Source organism: Coturnix japonica, chromosome 5, assembly GCF_054131305.1.
Source record: "Coturnix japonica strain WE chromosome 5, WE-NBRP24, whole genome shotgun sequence".
NCBI classification, from domain to species: domain Eukaryota; kingdom Metazoa; phylum Chordata; class Aves; order Galliformes; family Phasianidae; genus Coturnix; species Coturnix japonica.
This window is the reverse complement of record NC_140667.1, coordinates 12,092,768-12,114,286: the sequence shown is the minus strand read 5'-3', so window position 1 is coordinate 12,114,286 and position 21,519 is coordinate 12,092,768. Positions and strand designations below refer to the sequence as shown.

Here is a 21,519-nt window from a genome sequence, read left to right as displayed (position 1 = left end):
AGTTGGAGCTGTGTAGTCACTTCCCTTTCTCATAGACAAATGCCCCCATTGACTCCTTTGAAAATAAACATTTCTGCAGTGTCACGGATGAGCAAAGCTGGAGATTTCTGTCCATTTGGCATTCGTTGCCCTCCCTCTCTACAGAGCATTCCCAGACTGTTGACAGTATTATTCATATGTTAGTAGTGGTTTGTATACACGAGAGGGGGTAGAAGTCATTCTTGGTTCCTCTGCTGATGTCATTTTGCTATTATCCCACTATATTGTATTTAATGGTAACATTGATGTACTTGACCTAAAGAGCTGTACTGTTATTGTTTTCATTGTTAGGCTAATATTTATTGGCTCTTATTTACCAAGGGAGCCCCAAGAAGGAAAAACTGAGTGACTTGTTCAGATTTGTGTGGGCCTTTTTGTAGGTCATATCCAGACCTCCACTTCTCAGCTGTAGCCACCAGCTCCAGCCTTTCCTCTTCTCTGAAGTGCTGTTTTTCCCTCAAATTTTCCAAAGCTTTGAATGATGCTACAGCAAAGAAATCATCTGTGAAATGCAGTTTTGTAAATGGAGGAGCTGCTTGCCAGTTGGCTTTACCCACCTGAACTTAAGTTTTGAAGGTTTACTCTTATAATACATAGTCCTGTCCTCTCACCTCTGAATAAACAGTATGCAACTGTGGAGAAGGAGCTTTCTGTGGGCAGAGTGGTCAGACAGATTTAAACCACCTGAGGATCAGGTACAAAGCAATTAGTTAAAACTGCTTGTGATTGTTGTTTGGGGAGCATTTTCATGTTTACATGCTTTTTAATTGAAGTTTTCTGGTCATTTGACAGCTGGGTTAGGATAGTGGATATAAATACCTAGCTTGAAACCAACTCCTGTAGTTCATCTGAGGTCTCAGTGTTGTTGGTGAGTGTGTGAAGTCCATCACAGCCCAGCCACAAAAGGGGCTGAGAAAAGTAGCTCTGTGGTGTACAGAACAAAGCTTACTATGCTTTGGGCACTCACTGGAAAGCTGCAGCAGATGTGTGTGCACTACAGGAGAGGTGACTGTGTACTTCTAGTAGGCTTTTGTGTTGGTGCTTCAGGTGAAGGGTGAGAGAAGGAGGCTGGATTAGTTTTCAAAAGCAGAAAGTTGAGCCTAAGGTAGTTAATTACAGAGATCTCATCCTTTCTTCTGAGCCAGTGATTAATTGCATTTGGCTCCTCTTTCTTTCTAACAAGGATATATGGAAATGTTGCAGCACGGCCCAGAATTTGTTTGCTTTCTATGGACAAGGAGATGTTTTTGTCATTTCAGTGACTCAGCTTTAGGCTTAAATCTCTTGGAGCAATTATTCTTTTGAACTTGGGATTTTCCTGGCCGAACCCCTTTGGTCTCTTATTTAATATTATAACAGGCTTTGGGGATGGTTTTTGTTGTGTTGTTTTTTGGTTTGTTTTTTACTTCCCTTCCTGGCTGTGCTATTACTCCTCTTCCTCAAGGGGAAAAGAAGGAGCTTGCTCACCCAGAGTAGGGAATTACATTTCTTTTCAATAACTCATTTGAATCATGTCCTCTGGCAGGGAATTTCTCATTGCTTAGTGGCTGAGTGGAAAGACTGTGGGTGTTGAAAGGGCTGAAGGTTGGGAGCTGGGAAGGCGGGTGGGAGAATGGCAGAGGGTGAGGAGGGTGCGTTCTGCTCCTGCACAAAGCCAGGCATTCTGCTGCCCAGAGCTGCTCCTGCTCCCTTCCAGAAGAAACTGTGGCATTTCCCTGCCTGGTATGATGACGTTCAGTGATGCTGGCACAGGCCTTGCTTTGTCCTTTGTGTCAAGGGGCTCTGGGGAGAGGGAGGTGCTGAGCTGCAGTGTCTGCCACCATCAATCAGGCGCTGGGTTGTGTAGTTGAGATGGGAAGGAAGTAAGAAATGGGCTGTTGGTCAGGGAGCTGATGAATTAGGGAAGGTGCAGAAATAAACAGGAAAAAATAACACCAAAACAAATGAAAACAGCAGCAAGGGCCAGGAGATTCAATCCGTTTCTTCTCACTTACTCTGCATAATGATGGCTCCATCTTGGGAAACAATCATCCTGAAGAGTGTACAGCCTACGTTAAATACCTCTGGACAGAGTATCCTGCACCTCGTGCCCTCAGAACTTATTCCATAAAGGTTGAAGTCTGGGCTGCTTCTCCTACAACTCAGCTCTCCATATCTGATGACTTGTTTAACCTATTCCTGAGCATGAAGAATGCCTCTGCACTTCAGGTGGAGATCACTTAAGCTCAGACATCTACATTGGAGACAGCTACATCTAAACATACTGTTTAGGCTCTAGGTGGCCAACAGAGAGGAATGAGATGTTCCTCCTTAGGAAACATGCCTGAAAACAGCTAAGGGAAGTGTGTATTTGGCTTGTGGGGGCCCAGTGACCAGGTTGTATGATGACTTCCTCCAAGGCTGTGTTGAGAAGGAACAAAATGACAGAATGCTGTGGAAAGTCACCAAGGTATTTGGGGCCTGACCTCAATAGAGGCAGCATGGAGGGCAGGGGGTGACCCTGGTCTCTCTGGTTGTACAGTGAGACAGTGTCTGCTCATGACTCACTGGAGCTTCATCTGCTCTTCCCATTCCTGGAATGTTTCATGACTGGGCAGCAAATCCAGCAGTATTGCTTAGGACTGAAATCCAGGGAAACACTGTCCTCTTTGTTAGCACTGAACAGAAAGCACAGAATAGGCTGAGGTTCAGTCTGTGAAGTGGGATTTGGGACTTGACTCTGCTGCTGTTTTCCTATGATATAAGTTGTCCCCTCCCTCTGCGGTGGTGTTTCTTAGGCTTAGAATGGGGGCATTGAGATGTTTTTTTGTTGTTTTTTTTTCTCCTCCCTCTAATTCATCTTCTGTACGGCAATTTGGATTACACAGCCTTTGGGGTGCTGACTTTCCATCACAAGACATGTGCACACAAACATCTACCTTGGGGGAAAACACAGCCTGTTTCTCTGGTTGTATCCTTTCCTGGGCAGGCAGAGCCTTTGGGAGCACAGCTGACATCCCATTTTTGGGATGCATTATCTTTTTATTGTTTATCGTGTGTGCCAGCATTTTGATATTCCAGAAAAACTGCAGGGAAAAAATGCATCCTGAACAGCCATAAAGCTTGGTGTGGTTGAGGCCACTGGAGGAGGGAACTGAGGAGCAGGGCTGAGCCCAGCAGGAGTTTGGGAGCACCTGGAGGATGCTGTGGGATGGTACAACTTTCTTCAAGTCCTGTGCACAAGCACCAATATGAACAGTGCTCACCTTTACATCTCCTAATCCTATAGACTCCAAGTGTTGTGCTTACACTGAGTTCTGACCCACCACAATTAACGACCTAGCCCTGTGTGGGGAGTTCAGGGCAGGAAGGATGTTTGGAAGGATGTGTGGGAAGGATTGTTGCACAGGGAGGGGATGAAAGGTTGGGATGAATGTGTGGGTTGGCATGGGAAGGGTGGGCTGGGTGGAACTGGGGTTTGCAGGCTGAGACCCCTGGCTCAGGGACCTGAGGGATGAGGTGTGTGGGGTAAAAGATTAGTGCTTTTAGATCTGTCAGGGCCACTGGAAAAGCAGACTGGGAGAATCGAGGGACTGGGGTTGGGTGGAAGTAGCATTTCCTAGATGGGACCTTCATGTGCAGGGAAGGAGGAGCCTCCTTCTGTTTTTGTAAAATAAAACTGCTGTGTAGGACAACTAGAAAAGCAGCCCTTTGAAGAAGCATGGGGTTGGGCATTAAACCTTTGACCAGGAGGATGTGGCAAACAGCAAGCTTCTAGATGGACAGGAGGTGCAGCACCCTCTCGTGCATGCCGGGCCACTGCAGGTGAAGGTCAGGTATGCTCAGAGGGAAATAAAAGCGCTGTGACCTGGGCATGAACTGTGCCAGCTTCCGTGGCCCCACCCAGGGCTTTCATTTCATGACAGGCTCCTTGTGAAACCCTGCTTACAGCCTCTCCACCATCAGCAGAGCTGAAGGTATGCAAAGCATCCTGGCACAGAGCACTGCCAGAGGGTACAGAAGCCTTGCAATGGCCATCTCCAGCTTGCTGGGGCTTGTTCCTTCACCCTGGCAAACTGTGTTATCACAAACTAAGGAAAAGGTGTTTCCAGCACCTTCCAGTCCAGAAATGACCATGACTTTCCTTCAGTCTCCTACCTGGGGGTGGACTTTCAGAATAAGAGAATTCAGCACAGGTTGAAATCTGATCCATTTCATGTAGTATGGGTTCAGGATGTAAAAGCATTATGTATTTCTGAGCATCTGATGCAGCACCTGGACTTTTTTTTTTTTTTTGCTTGTTTGTTATAGCAGCAAATATTGCTTCATCTTTAATGTACTTTTCTTGATGGTTTTATTCATCCAATCCTTTGTGGTCTGTAGGCAGTATTATCTTTCTTGTTCTTAATAAGTATTCCTTTATTCCCTATTTATCCTAAGATAAAATTTATGGGTTAACTGCTTTATGAGATCGAGACCCTTTCAAAATCTACATCATCTCCTTTTTTATGGGATTTGGTTCATTTCTCTTTTGCTCTGGTGAATGTGATCTGGGACTTACTGGAGACATTGAAAGGGCCTCCTTTCAGTTAGCTTTCCAATCAAGCTCTGGGTAAAGAAATTTATAGAGGGCAGAACGGAATCTCCCAAACCTTAAAAGGTTTCTGCAGGATAGTTCTTTAAGAAACAATATGACAAAAAAAATACATGATTATAAATGCCCTTGGAAAAGCTATCTACAGAAGCTTGTGAAAAATACTTGTTGGACGCTGTATTCTTAGAAGTTCAGGATTTAAAAAAGTGGTATTAAAGATACTAATGATTATTAAAGCTGAGAAGACTGAAAGGTTTGTGAGTCAGACTTGCTTCCTCTGTAAGTGCAGAAAGGCTCTTCCTGACATAAAGCTGTGTTACAAATTATCTACAGTCTGCACTGGTTGGCTTTCTTCTCCTCTTCCTTTTGTACAGGAAAAAAAAAAAAAGGATTTTAGATGATAGAGAATTCTGGATATTTCCCAGTCTTCATAGAATTGTTATGGTTGGAGAAGACCTATAAGATCATTTGGTCCAACCATCCACTTATCACTAATATTGCCTGCTAGCTATGTCCCTTGTGCCACATCTCCGTGGTTCTTGAACACCTGCTGGATTGCACCTCACTATGTGCCCACATGTGCTCTCATTACATATGATTGTACAAAGCTTGTGTTATATTTTTTTTCATTGTTTTATGGTTTTGAAATTGAGGTTTGGCAGGGAAGAATTGGCAATAGCTAGAAAAGTACAATAGTGGTGTAAAACTGCTTGAAATAGCTGCAGAACTAAACTTTTCCAAAGGTTTCCAAAAGATGAGTGCTGCCTTGGCTATTGCAGCATTCACTGTGAGCAAATCCAAATCCCATCTGTGCTTCAGCTGTGCCTCATGCTATGTAGGTGAGAGGCTAAGAGCCTGCTGGGGAAGGGAAAGTAAAATGTAAAAAATCCCCTTGCCCTTGTGGAATACCTCAGCCTAGTAGGGCCCAAGGTCAGGTGATACAAACCCCTCCTGTTTAATAACTACCAAGAATACTCCATCTGGGGGATAAGGCATTGCGTATCTGCAGGTCTGTGTGATGGGAGGTGCAGTGAGCTCGGCGCCAGGCAGCAGCTAGGCAGTGCAAAATGTAAAGCACAGGAATGCAAATGGCATGCTATAAAGGGGCAAGGAATTGATCTGATGGCACACCCAGGCACTTTGTAATTGTGGATGATGATCTATTTCTGGACTTTGGATGTGAGCCATCAAAAGTAAATGTTTAGTCAGCCTGGTGAGCTGCCCGTGCTGCACAATGTGTGGTGGCAGGGAGGTTTAGTGGGGATGGAGCTCGCTTTTAAAGAGATGGCCAAATGGGATTATGGTATGAAGAGACAGAAAGGTGTAGATGCCCAGATAGGTGACGGATGGCCCATTCTTGGAGACACCCAAAGTTAAGGTGGACAGGCTCTGAGCACCTGATCTAGTGTAGGTGTCCCTGTTCTTTGCAGGGGAGTTGGAGCAGATGGCCTTTAAGAGTCTTTTCCAACTCAAATGACCCTGTGATTCTGTAAGGTATAGTAGCTCTCCATTCTGGAGACCTTTGATGGAGGGAGGAAAGCAGGAAAAACAGACTAGTCTGCCATTTGTAAGGCTTTGTGCATGGCATGGTGGGGCTTTCCCAGGCAGTGCTTGAACTGAGCATGGGGCTGAGAGGGATGCGTAGCATCAACTTGACCATAGTCTGGCTGAAAGCAGAAATCTGGATCTCAGAGCATTGGCTGCTGGAGACCCCTGTGAGGCTGCAGTCAGAGATGGGGATTTGGTTCATTGGGATGGGAGAGTTACAAAATGTGGATCTGGGTTCAGGTTACATTTCTGCTCCCCAGGGCTCTTCCAGGTGTTCAAGTACAGACTTCTGGCTTGTGCCCATCTCTAATTAGGCATATTATTTAAAAGTATTTTCCTTCCTGAGCTCTTGGCTTGTCTCCACTAGCCTTCTTTGCTGTGCTAGAGCCCAGTGTGCTGGATATATTAATTGAACTGTTTACACACCTGGTTTCCCGCAAGAATAGACACCCAGCTCCTGCTTTTGAAAAGCTTAGCCCAAAGGCTGTAAACAGGAATTGTGCTCTGTCTGGAAAAGCTGAATGGCTGCCTATCTCCCCTCCCCGGAGCGATGGGAGCAGCAGCAGCTGCAGACATGGGTCAGTTGAGCACGGAAACCAGCTTGAGCCCTTCCCACCAGTCCTGTCCTCCACCTAGCCCAGGTCCCCAGCAGCTGCAGAGCCACCTTTTCCACAGGATTGCTCTCCTTTTTCCTCACAGTGACAGGAAAGGTCCCACCTGGCTTTTGGGCAGCTCAGAGGCATGATTTTCCTCAAATATGAAAGCCAGGGCCTTTGTGGTTGAGTACTGTCCTGTGTGGAAGTGGAGGTGGGATTTCTGTTTATGTCCAAGCTCCATGGAAGCAGTGGTGGGTTATTCACGCCTCATTTTCTTTGAATTGTGGTGTAGGGGATTCTTTCATAACCCAGTGTGTAGCTCAAAGAATAACAACAGAAAGAAAGGTTAGTGGTTAGGATAAATCAAAATGGTCTGTCCTGATCCTTTGGGCTTCAAATTTATGAGCATAGACAGGTTCTGACACACACCTTTGTTTCAAAGAATAGGAGAAGAAAGGCAGTGGAAAACCCCTTGGTTGATGCTGTCAAGGAACTTTTTTTCTCAGACAGGTAATATTAGAAAATGCCATAGATGCTGAAATGGGACTCCACACTCTGCTAGGGGGTCCCCCTTTGTGCTGGCATGTGCTCTGCACAACCTTAATATGCTTCTGGTTTTGTAAACCTGCTATAAGCTTCTGAATACCACTTTGCAACAGCTTCAGTATTTTTTGTTTGTTTGTTTGTTTTTCTGCTTCATTTCTTTACTGAACATTTTCTCAGCTAAATTTGGGAAACAGTAGCTTACCCATGTGCAAGCCCTGGAGTACTGAGCACCAGCGTTGGGGCATCATGCTGTTGAGCTCCTTAGGGCATGAAGTGTGATGATGACATGCTGGGCGTTGGCATGGTTAACTGTACTTCTTGAGGTTTCCAGAGCACTGTTGGTTGTAAGGTCCTGGAGGAGTCTCCCCAGAGCAGGTTCTGTGCTGCTCCTTGGAAATGAACATCAGATGGCTGAGAACAGGGAAGAGGAAATCCAGTACACCATAGGGCCAAATTTGCTATCCAAATTCCAATCCAACTCAGAACTGGAATTGCTGTTCCCAAAGCACTGAGCTGGGCTGGGATTTTTTTCCAGCAAGCCTCCAAAGGGGCAGCAAGTGGGGAAGGGAAGATGCTGTGTTATCCGTTTATGGGTACTTATGCTATCGGGGAAACCCGACTGCTCTGGTAGAGCTCCTGATTGCCCAGCAAGCGTTGACGTTGTTGCTGAACTTTGCTGGTGCTGACTGCTGCTTGGCTGTGGATTTTTGGTTATCTGCCATAAGTGAGTGTTAGAGCTGTGAGGGCTGGGAAATCTCAGTTAGCTATGGAAAGGGTCCAGGGGGACGGACCAAGGTGGCATGTGCTTTTGTCCAGGTTTGCGTCAAAACTTTCCACAGAGAAAGAAGAGAGGGCTTATTACATCCTTCAGTTACCTATCCCTCCTGTGTAATTGTTCATGTCTGCCAAAAAATAATAAAAAAAATAAAGGTAATCAGGGCTTTCTAGAAGCCATTGGCTGGCTGGATCTAGCACGAGGCAGCGTGACTGTTCATGTTGCACTCTGTGCTCCTGCTAATGGTATCAAATCATGCAGGAAATTATTTTTGGAGCAGTGGAGCATGTTGAAACCCAGCAGAAGGCAGCTGTTTGCGTAACTGGAGTTTGGGGAGAGCTGTCTTGCTTGTTGCCAAGCGCTTGGCTTCCTGTGCTGGTGAGAAATGGTTTCCCTGCTCCCAGTGGCTGAGCATACCCCCTGGGGCTCCAGAGACTGGGCTTGGTCCAGCACCATCGTTCCCACTGTGCCTGCTCTGCTGCTCTGGAAGTCCCCAGCTGCTTTTCAACAGCAGGGTTGAACCTGCCTGCTTTGCATCACTGCTCAGCCTTCCGCATTACAGTGAATGGCCTACAGAACAAAAGACTTTGTCCAGGGTCTCCAAGGCGTTTATGGTTAGTTCTCAGCTGGGTTTCCAGTACAAGCCCAGTTGTACCCATAGCACTCTGGTTGCCTTCCTGAGGATGCGCCCTGGTTTCTTTTCTCTCATGTAACTAGCAATAGGACTAGAGCAAACAGTTTCAGGTTGCACTGTGAAGGTTCAGCTTAAGAAAGACTTCTCCAAAGGAGTGGTGATGCATCGGAGCAGGCAGCCCGGGAGGTGCTGGAGTCACCATCCCTGGAGGTGTCCAAGAAATGCTGAGGTGTGGCACTTAAGGGCATGGTTTAGTGGGCAACATTGATAGTATGTGGACAGTTGGACTAGATGACGTTAGAGGTTGTTTCCAACCATAATGATTCTACAATATTGTGGGTGTGATTGGCATCTGGGCTGAGCTGTGCTGTCTATCAGAGAGCTGCAGCCCCCAAGCAGCAGTCTATTAAAAAGCAGTGTAACATTAATGAGGCTGGGGCTGCATGCATGTATATAATTTCCATTGTCTGTTGTTAGCTGATGTCCAGAATGAGAACATTTATCAAATGGCATTTTTTCATTCCGGTCCCAGCTCCATAAGAGGAAATGTTGATGCAGATGGGGCTGAAATTTCTGTCCCCAGAAGGAGATGCTTTGGCACAGAAGGGAACGACCAAGTCAGCGCTGGGAGATTCTGAAAGCTGTGGTAGGGGTATAATGGCTTTTTTGTTTGCAGTCTTCTTGTGTCATCACTCAGTCATGCAAATGTCGCCCCAGAAAAAAGACTTTTTCACACTAGTGCCTTGTTCTGGAAAGTTCCCTCCCTGATTATTCATGACTGCCTTCATCCGTTTTCCCCTCTCCAAGAAATTCCTTGACATGGGGAAAGGGAGGAAAAATTCTAGTGCACAAAAACTGAGTCAGACTGAAGTATCTGCAGCTTTCCAGTGGGATAATTAAGTTTTCATTCAGCCTGGTTATAATTAGCAAAGTTGCCTGTCCTCCACAGGGCTAGAGTTTGTTCCTTTTACGTGACTGTAAAAAGGCATCGGAGCATCCTCAGGGGATACACGGAGCTCCCAAAGGTACAGTGCGATTGAAGAGGGCAGTCTTGGTGAAATCGTTTTGAAACAATGCAAAAAGATGTTGCTTCATTATTTAGTAATCTTACAACGTTAATTGCTTGATGATTTCTGGGCAGTATAGTAATAGATTACAGGGCATTTTATTTCTGCCTATCTTGTCCATTCATGCCTAGGGCTGTAGCGGCCGAATATTTCACTGTCTAGGGCTGTTGAGTGTGTAATGCTTGTAGTCAGTGGTGGAAAACCTCTAGTCCTGTCAAGCAATGAGATGAAGACAGCTCTGGCTGCAATTCCAGTGATTTTTTTATTTTTTTTTTTCCCCTTGCTGCTTCATTGCTTCCTGGGGTACCGTTACACCCTGCTTCGTCACTTTGTGTTAATCTGACTTGGGAGGGAGGTGGGAATTGGCGGTGTTCCCTTGGACACCTCACAGACATAGATCCACCCCAAGCTTGCTCTTTGCTCTGCCTTTCACCTCTTCTTGTTTTCTTTATGGTGCTAAGCTGACCCAAGCTGCCCTCAGTCTCCTTTGTTTTTTCCCCCTAAAAACTTTGCCATTGTAATTCTCAAGTGGGTACTGTCCATCCCACCACTGGAGGTGAAAAGGCTGTACCGTGATCATAGATGCCTGGTTGGGGCTCCTTTTTTTCCATACAGAAGAGAGAATTAAAGAAGCAGTGGGAACCTCAGTTTTGGTGGCTGCTCAGATTACTGACTCCTTCCCAAGATGTCTTGTAGTCCACAGAACTCCAACCCAGATTTCTCAGGACCTGAACTGAGCGTTTATTAAATTGTACCCCAAAAGGGTGACCCATCTCCTGGCAATAAAGTATGACCTCTTTTAAAACCACAGTGCAGGTCCCACTTCTTTGAGTGAAGGCGGGAGCCACGTGCACAGCGGTGCTTTTATTTCTGCACTGCCATTTTCCCAACGGCAAGCTGTAGGGAACAGTTTAACTTCCTTTGTCGCCTTATCTCCAGGACTCATTTCAGTTCCGTTTCACTGACGTTGCTGCCAAGTGCAAGACTAAAAAGGGTTTTATTGTCTCTTTGAACTGCATTTTGCTCTGAGGAATGAGGTTATAATTGTAATGTGGGTAAGCCGGGCCAAGAGCAGACAACAAACTGAGCATGTTGAGGCTTGTCCTGCCTAATCTTTTTCCATGTCTTTTTATTTTCACCTTGTGTCTTGCACTCATGATTGGGACTTTCCAATGAATAGCCCAGAGCTAAACCACTCTTAGCAAAGGTGCTCTGGCCAGCAGGATGTGCTATTCCTTTAGATACCAGCCAATATCAGTCTCTGCAGCTCTATCGATTGGTATTTGGATGTTGGTATCCACAGAGGAACTCTCAAGCATATATTTCTTATGATATAATTATTATAAGATATAATTACATATATATTATTATATATATATATATATTTTTTTTCCCCACATGCTCATTGATCTTTCACTGCTCTCATCTCTTTTTTGGGTCACGTTTGGGTTTTCCAAAAATTAAGTCCATGGGACAAGTTAAGAGCAAACTTTGACTGAAAAGAAAGAGCATTCCTAAAGACTTCAAATGCTCTGGTGGTTTGCTTTTGGACAGTCTGGCTATTATGGTAGTAAAAATACAGGGTTTGTTGGCTATATTTGTGAATACAGTGAGTTGTACTTAGTTTGTATCGTTTAGTAAAAAACTGCCTTTGTGTGAGGCCAGGTTAGCAACCAGTCCTGATGTCAAGCAGACATGAAAGACGAAGCTCTTGGTCTTTAACACCAACAGTTTCTATTCCTCATTTGTTGCTATCTGATGACTTACTAAAGAGGAATGAATTTCAAGTCCTTTCCTGCTGCTAATTCATATCTCTACTGTATGGCTTGGCTCTTTACACTGAATTCTGCCCTTTTGATGGGCTTTGGCAGACGTCCTATCTATGCTGGTTGTATAGGGACTGACTCTGCATGTGTGAGATCTGTTTTAAGTTTTGTGTGGGTTTTTTTTGGTTTTTTTTCCTGCCACAATCTTTTTTAGGACTTTGCAGGGACACTTTTTGGTGCATTTCCTTGTCTGTGCTTGTGGGTCTTCAGCTCATTTTTCATGCTGTCACCTATGGGGATGTTTTGAAGATAAATTGTCAGTTTTTCAGCTGCTGCTGTTATCAGGCCTATCTCTGCATGTAAAGAAGGAAAACTTCATGTAAGAACTGTTAAAAGGAGTCATGCAGATTTAGGTCTGTAGATCTCTCTACCTCAGCCACACCAGACATGCATCTAACAGGCTTTAGCTTGGTAGCATTTTGAAGTTTGTGGGTTTTTTGTTTTCCCCTTCTGAAAAAGAAAAAAAAGAGAAAAACAACGTTAGTATCTTCACAGAAAGTAAACAAGTTCCTCAACAACTGGTGTATGCAGAGCTGCTTGGTGCACTGAATGCAGCCAGCTTCTGAACAGCTCCAAGATGCCACAAGGGCGAGTCTTAATTGCCACTGCAAACCTCTGACCAGCACAGCCCCTTGCTGCCTTCAGGTGCTTGTAACACTTACCCTGGTAAAATGCAGGTGTTCCCTTAGATGTCCTGACAAAGAAGCATGTGGCCTCTGGCTCTGTCTTGAACTGTAAGTCTTCTGGATACAACATAACCAAGCGTGCCATTGCTTTGCTCAGTGAATGTTTCATTAGAGGTTTCCAAACTCCCCTGCAGACCGCTAGCTGCTCACACAGTTCTCACCCCTCCTAGTTTCCAGCTGCTAATTTGCAATTAAACACATCAACAGGTACTCAGCCAGCAATTTTCCACGAGAGTCCATCAGGCAGCGTGCAGTTGCTTCCATTTGGTGGTGAGCTGGGCAGGATCATGCGGCTAGGTGAGAGGCTGCCCATGAGGCTGCCTAAGATGTGGTTCCCAGCAAGTGCTGTTGTAAATGAATGTTCAGTGTAATACAGCTGATGCTAATTGGCATCCCCGTAGGTGGTCTGAGTAGTGGGGCCAAGATTAAACATGGTGCAGAGAATCAATGAGGCTCTTCTCCTCAAGGGGAATGCCTCCAACCAAGGGCAGAGGTGTGCAAGCTCAAAATGCAACCACTGCAACAGGGCTGCAAATAAAGGATGTTCTTGTTCAGGGCTGTAGCAAAGCTGAAATCCACTTAACTATGTTAGAGGGATAGAAGATCCGGAAATGAAGTACCGTACATCTGTTTTCAATTCATTCCCCCCAAAATCACAAGTAAGTTCAGTTAATATTTAATGTGCTTTTAGCTCAAATCAATTATTTTCTTCTATACCAAGGAAGTTTTTAAAAACAAATCATTTCATGCCAAGTTTCTTAGTGGTTTCACAACTGGTGCTTGTCTGACCAGCTGGGAAGGAGGCCGAAGTAAACTTGCAAATGTGAAACAAAGAGCAGCTTCCTGCTGGCTTACATTTAACATGCAGAAACCATCATCATTATGGGATGAAGAAAACAAAATACTTAATTGGGAGAGTTCATTAAATATAGTAACAGTGAGACCACTCACAATCGGAGCATACAGAGCCTGCCCAAGCAAGTAAGCTGCACCCTTAATTACTAGTTTCGCCCTTCTGCTTCTTGAAATGGAGTGAGTCACTCATCTGAAGCAGATGCCTCTAAGGTCAAACTGTTCATGGAATCAAAACACCACAACCCTTAAGGGGGTCTGTATTTGCTGGGAAAAGGGTTGTTTTCCAGGGGCCTGTTGTGCAACTGGAGAGCTTGGAGTAGGGTGCTAGAAACATTTCCACCTGATGTGTGAAGTGTTTCATTTGACAGTTTTGGTATTGGCGTCTGATATTGATCCCCATACAGACTTGGCCCTAATGTGTCTTATTTTTTATTATTATTATAAGGTCTTACAAGACAAAAGGTGCTGGAGCCCTTAATGTAGCATAGCAAGACTTTTCACACCTTGAGGTGGAATCCTTGTTGCAGAGCAGGAACAGTCTGTGCTGTAACACTGGTAGGCTGATGTGTGTGCAGTTTGTTTCCTCAAGGTAAAGTACCTCATTTTGCCAGGGATTACGTAGCTTGAAAAACTCCTTTACATGACTATTGTACTGGGAAGAGATCAAGTGCTGGTTAAGGTGATGTGCCTGGCTTGCAGGGCTTTCATCTTGCTATATATACAGTCAAATCATACTCCTTACCCTCATGGAACTACCCAGCCTCCACCCCTCATCCTCAGGCAGCAAAATGCAGCTCTGTCCAAGCCAGCCCTGCTTAAGTGTCACACAATGGGTGAGAAACAGCAGCTGGAGCCAGGGCCAAGCATAGATGTTCTGCAAAGCCACCACTGAGAGCAGGGACCTGGCATGCTGGGCACATGGCCTGGGTTGCTATAGCAGTCCCTGAGCAGCTTCCTGCCCAGCTGAGGCTTTTGGAGTCTGAAGCAATGTAACCTCATAAAAGCTAGCAAGACCTTGAATTCATTCACAGATCATTTCACCACCTACGGTATTCTATGAAGTCAGACATGCTGTAACATATGATTAACGATGTGTTCAGTGATGAGTCACTGGGTTGTCTAGCAAGTGCTTCTTACTTTCTAATCAGTCTATACGTGGGAGTCTTTACCCAGCAACACACCCAAACTGAGTGTTTTAATAATTCACCACTCCCTGAGTTTGGAAGAGTAGCTCGTGGAACTGTTGTTTCATTAGAATAAGTATGGCTTTACCACCCATTAGGGTACAGTCTCCCATCATGAAGAAGCTGGGAGAGAAGGAATGTAATTTGTGTGTCTGTATATAAACATTTCTGTACTGCATGTATACCTTTTACTTCCAAATTCAACCAGAAGCCAGCTATGAAGTTTGAAGATAGTCAGTGGAAACACTGCCATTTGCATTAGGGGTTTCTGTCCCATTGTTTCCCCTTGGAGTGCCCTCAGTCTGGTGTTTCTACCCAAGCTCTGCCGCTATACCTTTTTTTAGCATCAGGAGACCAGCTGTATATCCACATATAGGTGTCTAACAAGATATTCCTGGAAATGAAAAACCAGGCCTGTATATTGGCAAGAAGAGGTCTGGGAAAATGTCCATGCTTGAGAGATGGGGGTTTAAGTCTTTGGGTTATATTAAACAGTCACTTGATAAGATGCGTGAACTTTCCATGGCCTGAAATGTAGAATTACCCTTTCCTGACTGAGTGTCCCAAGCGCAACATGAGAGCTATGGCTAATCTTGTTCTCTGGAATACTGAGGGACTGTAGAATAAAAGCTCTTGGTTGTTTTTTCTTTTTCTGGGGAATGAGCAAAGATGAGTCTGTCTGGTTTGTGAGATGCTCGGAGATACGGGTTTGATTCCTACTGAGAGGAGGAAATTGCATTCATGTATCAGTGTGAGCCAGTACCTTTTCTCCAATAAAAATCACAGTAAGATGCCTAGGGAAGAACAGTGGGAAAAACTTACATGATGCTTCACTGATTACTTTTCCAGCCTCCAACTGTTCTCAGCTCAGGGAATTTCCTGACATGAATGAACGTGGTTTGTTACCCTTTAGTAATCTTCAGTGGATTATTCTTCCACAGAGTTGTCCAGTCTTTCCTTGAACATGTTTTTGCCTCTTCCTTCTACAATATTAGTAGCAACTAACTCTTCTGGCCTCTCAGTCTGCTTAGTTATCACTGGTGACTAGAGAGAATCCAGGCTATAGATTGTCCTTTGAACCTACATCGCTTCTCAGGTAGGTTTTGGAGAAGAGAGGACAAGTGTTGCTTGTGCTCTACAGAGTGCTGGAGTTGATACAGTGGTATAATGATGTTTGCTTCTCTAGTTCAGTTTCTTTCATTGTACTCCCTAAGTGCTGTATTAGCTGAGCTCTTAGCAATACCTTTCTCGTATTGCCTGTGCTTGTCCAAAGGTCTCAGTCTTGAGTAGTAATAAGCACTTCAGAAACCATCATTTCATTCCTGAACTTAATACTTGTTTTCCCCATGTGCATCACTTGATATTTAATCTGCTCTGACTTTTGAGTGCCATTTTATTGCCCAATCTTTCAGTCCTGTGAGAGCCCTGTGCAGTTTTGCATGTCTGCTCTTTCTCCCAGTGCTCTCCAAGCTGCATGTCCTCAGCAAGCTTCCTTACCTCTCTGCTGTTCCAGATGGTTTGCAGATAGATCAAGCAACACAAGTCCCGGCCGCACCAGTGGGATGTGCCTGTTTCAAGAAATGACCATTTACACCTACTCTGTGATCCCTATCTTGGCCTGTCCCAGCTCATCCAGGATTAGAACTGCTGGGACTGGAGCCAGGTGTTGCAAGTCCTTGATCAATCAGTGAACTCATCCTCAGTCCTTGTCTGGACTCCTCCATTTGTAGACATGAGGATGAGACCACGGAAGAAGCAGTGCCTTAGTCAGCCAGCTGGCTATGATCATCTGGGGAGTGAATGTTCTTTCCTCCATTTTTCATAAATGAATGTAAATGTGCAGGTGTTTGGTGCACAGAGATGCCGATGGGACTGTGCAACAGGGAAAAGCAGTAATGACACAAGTGCAAGCTTTGAGTTAGCCAAGTGAGTATTTTGAAATAGGCTGTTTTATCAGAAAAGAGCACACACGAACATTAATGACACTTGAATTTAATGGTGGATTATGGACCAAGTATGCAAATCCACCCACTCCTTTTTCATGCGTAACCGATATGCCTCTTCCGGTAATTAGCCGAGTTCCCCAGCAGAGTGCTGGCACCAGCAGTGTGCTCCAGCTGCCAAGAGATTAGCGTCCTGCCCAGCTATTTGGAGTGTCCCATAAGGGACGTTAAGCCCCAAGTAGCTCTGCTGGCCTTAGGGACAGCTCTGACGTTGTGTCCCCATCCCACACCTGGTGTCCCTAATATAAGACAGCCCCAACATTCCTCTCCTGTTGCTGCTCCCAGTTCTTTGCCCTGCTATAGTGCTAACTTTCAGCTTCCCTCCCTGCCCCAGTTCTGGTGGAAATCAGTGGTGCATCGTGTCCATGCTCTCCTTCATCTTTTTCTCTTTCCCACCCCTCAGATTTTCCAAATCAGAATTAAACAGTTGAATGAGAACTTGTTTATGGATGACACATTTGCACCCTTGAGGGACTATGCTTAGGGTGTGCATGTGAAACCTTACTTCCTCTTCGCCCTGCCCATGACCAAGTCAAACCCACTGCAGCACAGGAGAGCCTTTTCCTCTCCCTAGAGTAGCAGCCATCCTGTTCTAGTCATCTAAAAGCACGCGAGGCAACAAAAGGGCATCCTGGGTATGGTGTCCGGTTGTATCAGGGCAGTGAGTGGCCCTTTCCTGCTAATGTGTGGGTGAAGGCAGGTATTGACTGGTTTTATGCTATCTCTGGAAGAATCATAGGCTGTGAGTGAAATAATGGAAAATTTGCAACCCAAGGAGTCTCACTGAAGGGCTGCAGTGAAATATGGACAATGTGGTCTGGCTAAGTGATCCTCCATCTTGTGATGTACTGTCTACTCCACAAGGATCAAGAGAGAAAAGGGTATCTACATCTACATGGGGGCTATGTTTGTTTCCACTTGGGATGTGACTTCTTCAGCAGGCATTCAGCTTTGCCTTTTACTCCACATGCTGTTTTCACCAAGGGTATTTGCTTGGGCAGGAGTGCCCAGGATAGGATCATGCTGCATTCGTTCATGTCGTTCTATCACCATGCTGGTTCTTTCCCTGGGCTGGGCAAGCCTGACCATCTCTATACCTTTGCATGACAGTCTTGGGAAACATGTAAAATTGTTTGAAGCTAAGTAAATCTATTTTTGATTTAGGAGGGATTTTTGTTTGTTTGCTTGTTTTTCAAGAAATACAAGCATGGCTTTCGGTGAAATCTTGTGCTTTTAGGTCTCTTTTGGTCCTGGAGCAGAGGATTGGCCACTGCTCATTTTCTTAAAATTATAGGATCACTAAGGGTTGGTCAAGATCGCTACAATCATCTAGACCAAGTCCAGCTTGGGGACACAATGCTGCTCAATGGATGGCTTGGCATCAGGGTTTTACCTGAGGGTTTTCTTTATCTCATTTTTTTGCCTTTCTTTTCCTTCCCAACCACCAGCTGTTCCCCACTGCTGCCCCTCTTGTAGGATGTGAGTGGATGAGTGGAGAGTGTGGCCGGACTGCAATCAAAGAAATATTTTGAGAGTCCTTTCAGAGCTTGTTAAGGAATCTGGGCTAGCTATGAATGCAAGCTTTATGCAGCATTGTTTTGAAGTAGGAGTGAGTCACTAAAATGCAATCTGCACTCTCTCCATGTTCAACTTTGACTTTATTAGGAAAAAGAGAAAGAAAACAAACACAATCCCATTCACTGCAGAAATACACATTGATTCTTTAATCCTCAGGGAAGCATCAGGAATAGCTTCCTCCTCAAAAGAATTGCTGTATTGACGCAACACTTAATTGTGCAATTACACACGCACATTTTCTCCTGTGCTTTGCATGCAGAGCAGGGCACTGTGGCTGGAATGCTAATCAGAATGTGGCTGATGCTATCTCACTGCACACACAGCCCCAGTGCAGCCTCCTGGCCAGCATCAAGCTTCAGGTTTTGTTATGGCCAGAGGTACTTCCACCAAGAACTACTGCACACCTGCTTTGCAGGTGCTCACACATATATGCACATATTAATGTATATATATCTACTTTATGTGGCCAGAACCCGCTTTCCAAGATCTGCATTGGCTATGATGTTTGCCAGGTTTTTCTGATGCTTTTTGTGTGACCTGTTGTGACTTCAGGGGCATGCAGGACTTGGTGTGAAGGTGCCATCTTTGGAAAAGGCACATGTTTGTCCTGCTGATTTTCCTCATCCTTTATTTTTGGTGGAGTCACCATCCATGGAGGTGTTCAAGGATTGTGTAGATGTTGTACTTAGGGATATTGCTCAGTGGGCAATATTGGCGATATGTGGGCAGTTGGACTAGATGATCATAGTGCTCTTTTTCCAAACGTAATGATGCTCTGATTCTACGTCATGGGCTCCTGGTTTCCTGGAACCTTTGTTTGTGTTTTAGTCATGCTTCTGAAAGCTTAAAATCAGAGCAAGCTATCAACAGAGAGAAAATCAGTCTTTTAATGTAACAGCATTAACTTTGCCTGTGGCCTTCTTTGTTCCTGTTGTTCAGGAAATCTGCTTCTGGTTTTGGCAGGATGAATGCTGGCCCCATGTCTGGTGTGCAGGGATGGGTGGGGGGGCAGGAAGGGGAAGGGGAGAAGTCCCACAGCAGCAGCCTTGTTTATGTGTCTCATTTGTCTTAGTAGTGCCGCCGCTTCCTTTCCTGGTGGAAGTCCCTTTCTGATAAGCCAAACAAGCAAAGAAATGAGCTGTTGCTCAGAGCTGTCATGAGATGCAGTCTGTGCCATCCTCCTGACTATCACCACCTTTTTCCCACCCACCTGCTAAGGGTGCAGCACCACTCCCAACCGTTCCATGGGTGCAGGTTTTTCCCATGTGCACAGGAGCACGCACCAACTCCCTGAGCAGCCTGTTCCAATACTCATCTTTCATTTCTATATCCCCACCTTAAAGCCCGTAAGAAGTACCCTGTGATGGTTGCCTTGTAGCTTTGGTTGGGTTTTCTTTGGTCAGTAACCCCTTTGCTTGGTGGCACAGCTCTTTAGTATGATATGACTGTCATCATACAAGGCCAGGGACTATGCCCTGCTGCAGATCTTCCTTTAGAGAGGCTGTGACATGGATGGCTCAGAGATTGCTGTGCTGCTGGGATCCCTAGTAAGTTCACAGGCAGAACTGTTTCTGATGGCAGTGAGGTGCTCAGGTCTCTGCAATTTAAGACTGATTTTGATATTTTACCCTTTGTAATGCATAAGGAATGGACTCTTCATCTTGAGAGCTTAATGAGGTTGTGGAACAGATGTTTCCAAGGGAAGCAAATTCATGTGTTCTAGCAGAAAAATTTGGAAGGAAAAAAATAGTAATGGATGGCCTGCTGCATCAATACTGCAGTTTTATGACTGTTGGTTTTGTTTAATCTTTCTTAAGCAAGCAAACAAACAAATGAGAGAGGTGGTTTCCAGGACACGGGCATGTTACCTCCAGCCACAGAGTTTGTCCCTGCTATGTAAGACAAGCTGTGTGCAGCTGCCCATTACCAGTAAGAAATGCTAATAACACTAGTGGGTGGGCACTTATAGAATGCTGTTGTTATGAAAAGGAATCTTCAGATGGTTTTGAATGCTTCAGACTTTCTGGGAAATGTGGTTTTGTGTTCTATGTTTTACTGGATTTCTCTGAATTCAGAGTCCAAGGGTACAGAATTCTTTGAATCTGTGAAGGCAAGCCCTGGTTTTTCCAAATGTGTAACTTTTCAAGGTTTTCCCTTCCCTTTCCTAAGAATGAATTATTGGTCCTTTGCTTTCAGTGAAGTCCACTAATTACTGACTGGTTTCATCAGGTGTTCCTTTGCTCTTTGCTGGCCCTTGCTGTGGTTCTTCTTGGACCTGAAGGATAAAATGTGTTTGTTTTGGCATGAGGGCAATGGGGGAAGTCTCAGGAGCAAATAGGGCTGGAAAGGAAATGTTTTTTCTGCCCAATGAAAGTTTTTGTGATGCGTTTTTTTCCATATCAGAATGAAGCTTGAAATATAGAAGAAAGAAAAAAAGGAATCCAGCTAGAGCAGTTACTTCTTTTGGTTTCTTTACTTTTCTCTCTTTTGTTAACAAAGTTCCTTTATGTTGCAATGCAAACTGCAAATTCCAGATTTCTTGGATAAAAATTTGGCTCAAAATGTTGATTTCAGTGGTTTGGGAACTGTTTGGTACATAATTTTATATCAGAAAAGGGTGATCTGCTGCACTAAAGTTAAAAAATAATGACCCAGTAAATGACTAGTTTTGTGGTCCAGGGTAATTTGTGGAACAGCTTGGCAGGTGGAAGGCAGCAGGTCTAAATTACTGCTCTAAGTCCATTAGTAGGAAAATATTATCTAGCTTTGTTACTCCTAAGAGGAATACGTATATATATGTATATATATATTTTATTTGCCCTTTGATGCTTGTCTTGGTTTACAATTCTTGACTGTCTCTATAATGCTCCAGAAATTACTCGCACCGCGCTTTTCCTAGCACAGAGGAAACTTGAGGCTTTTACAGTTAGTGCTGCTGGCTATTCCATGGAAAACAGACACCGTGGTCTGACAAGGAAAGCAGCAGTAAAAAGCCAGGTGGTGGCCGACATCTACCAGCAGGTGCACGGAAGGCATTGTTCACATCTTGCAGCTCTCTTTTGTGTCCCATTTGATGAGGCAACAGCACATTCACCTCTGAGTGAACAGAGATATCTCCCTGTTTCCCCATCCATGCATTGCTTTGCTAAGGGCCAAAGTGCTTTTTTTTCCCCCCCTCAGAGAAATCTCACTGTTCACATCTTTTTTTTCCCCTTTGTGACACTGGCCTATTTCAGCTGGGGATTTCCACCCCAAATATGTACCCTGTGATAGGCTTTAAGCATACATTTTACAAATAAATCCCCTTTGACTTTCAGGGTCAACATGATGGGAAATACTTCTAACAAGCTGGTTTGCTTAGTGGGTAATTGCTCTTGCTGTTAAACACAAATGGTAGTTTTTTTTTCTTTGGTTTTCAACTCAAGTTTCCTGAGACTCAGTCTTCCATCCCTACACTTTGATCCAGCTGTGTTTGCTGGAATTAATGCCATCAGAGTCTAAAATCTTCCCACAAGCCCTGTCACAGGTTAAGTCATTCCCTTAAAGTCCAGGAAGAGTCGCTTCCTAATCTCCTTTTTAAGAGGATGCTGATAATTGAGGACTTCATAT

General features: G+C 44.7%; 1 protein-coding gene across 1 annotated transcript in view; it reads left to right on the top strand.

Annotated features, from left to right (window-relative positions):
• Nucleotides 1–21,519, top strand: part of SLC67A1 (solute carrier family 67 member 1) — a 45,961-nt gene that overhangs the window by 5,739 nt on the left and 18,703 nt on the right. The window lies entirely within an intron of this gene.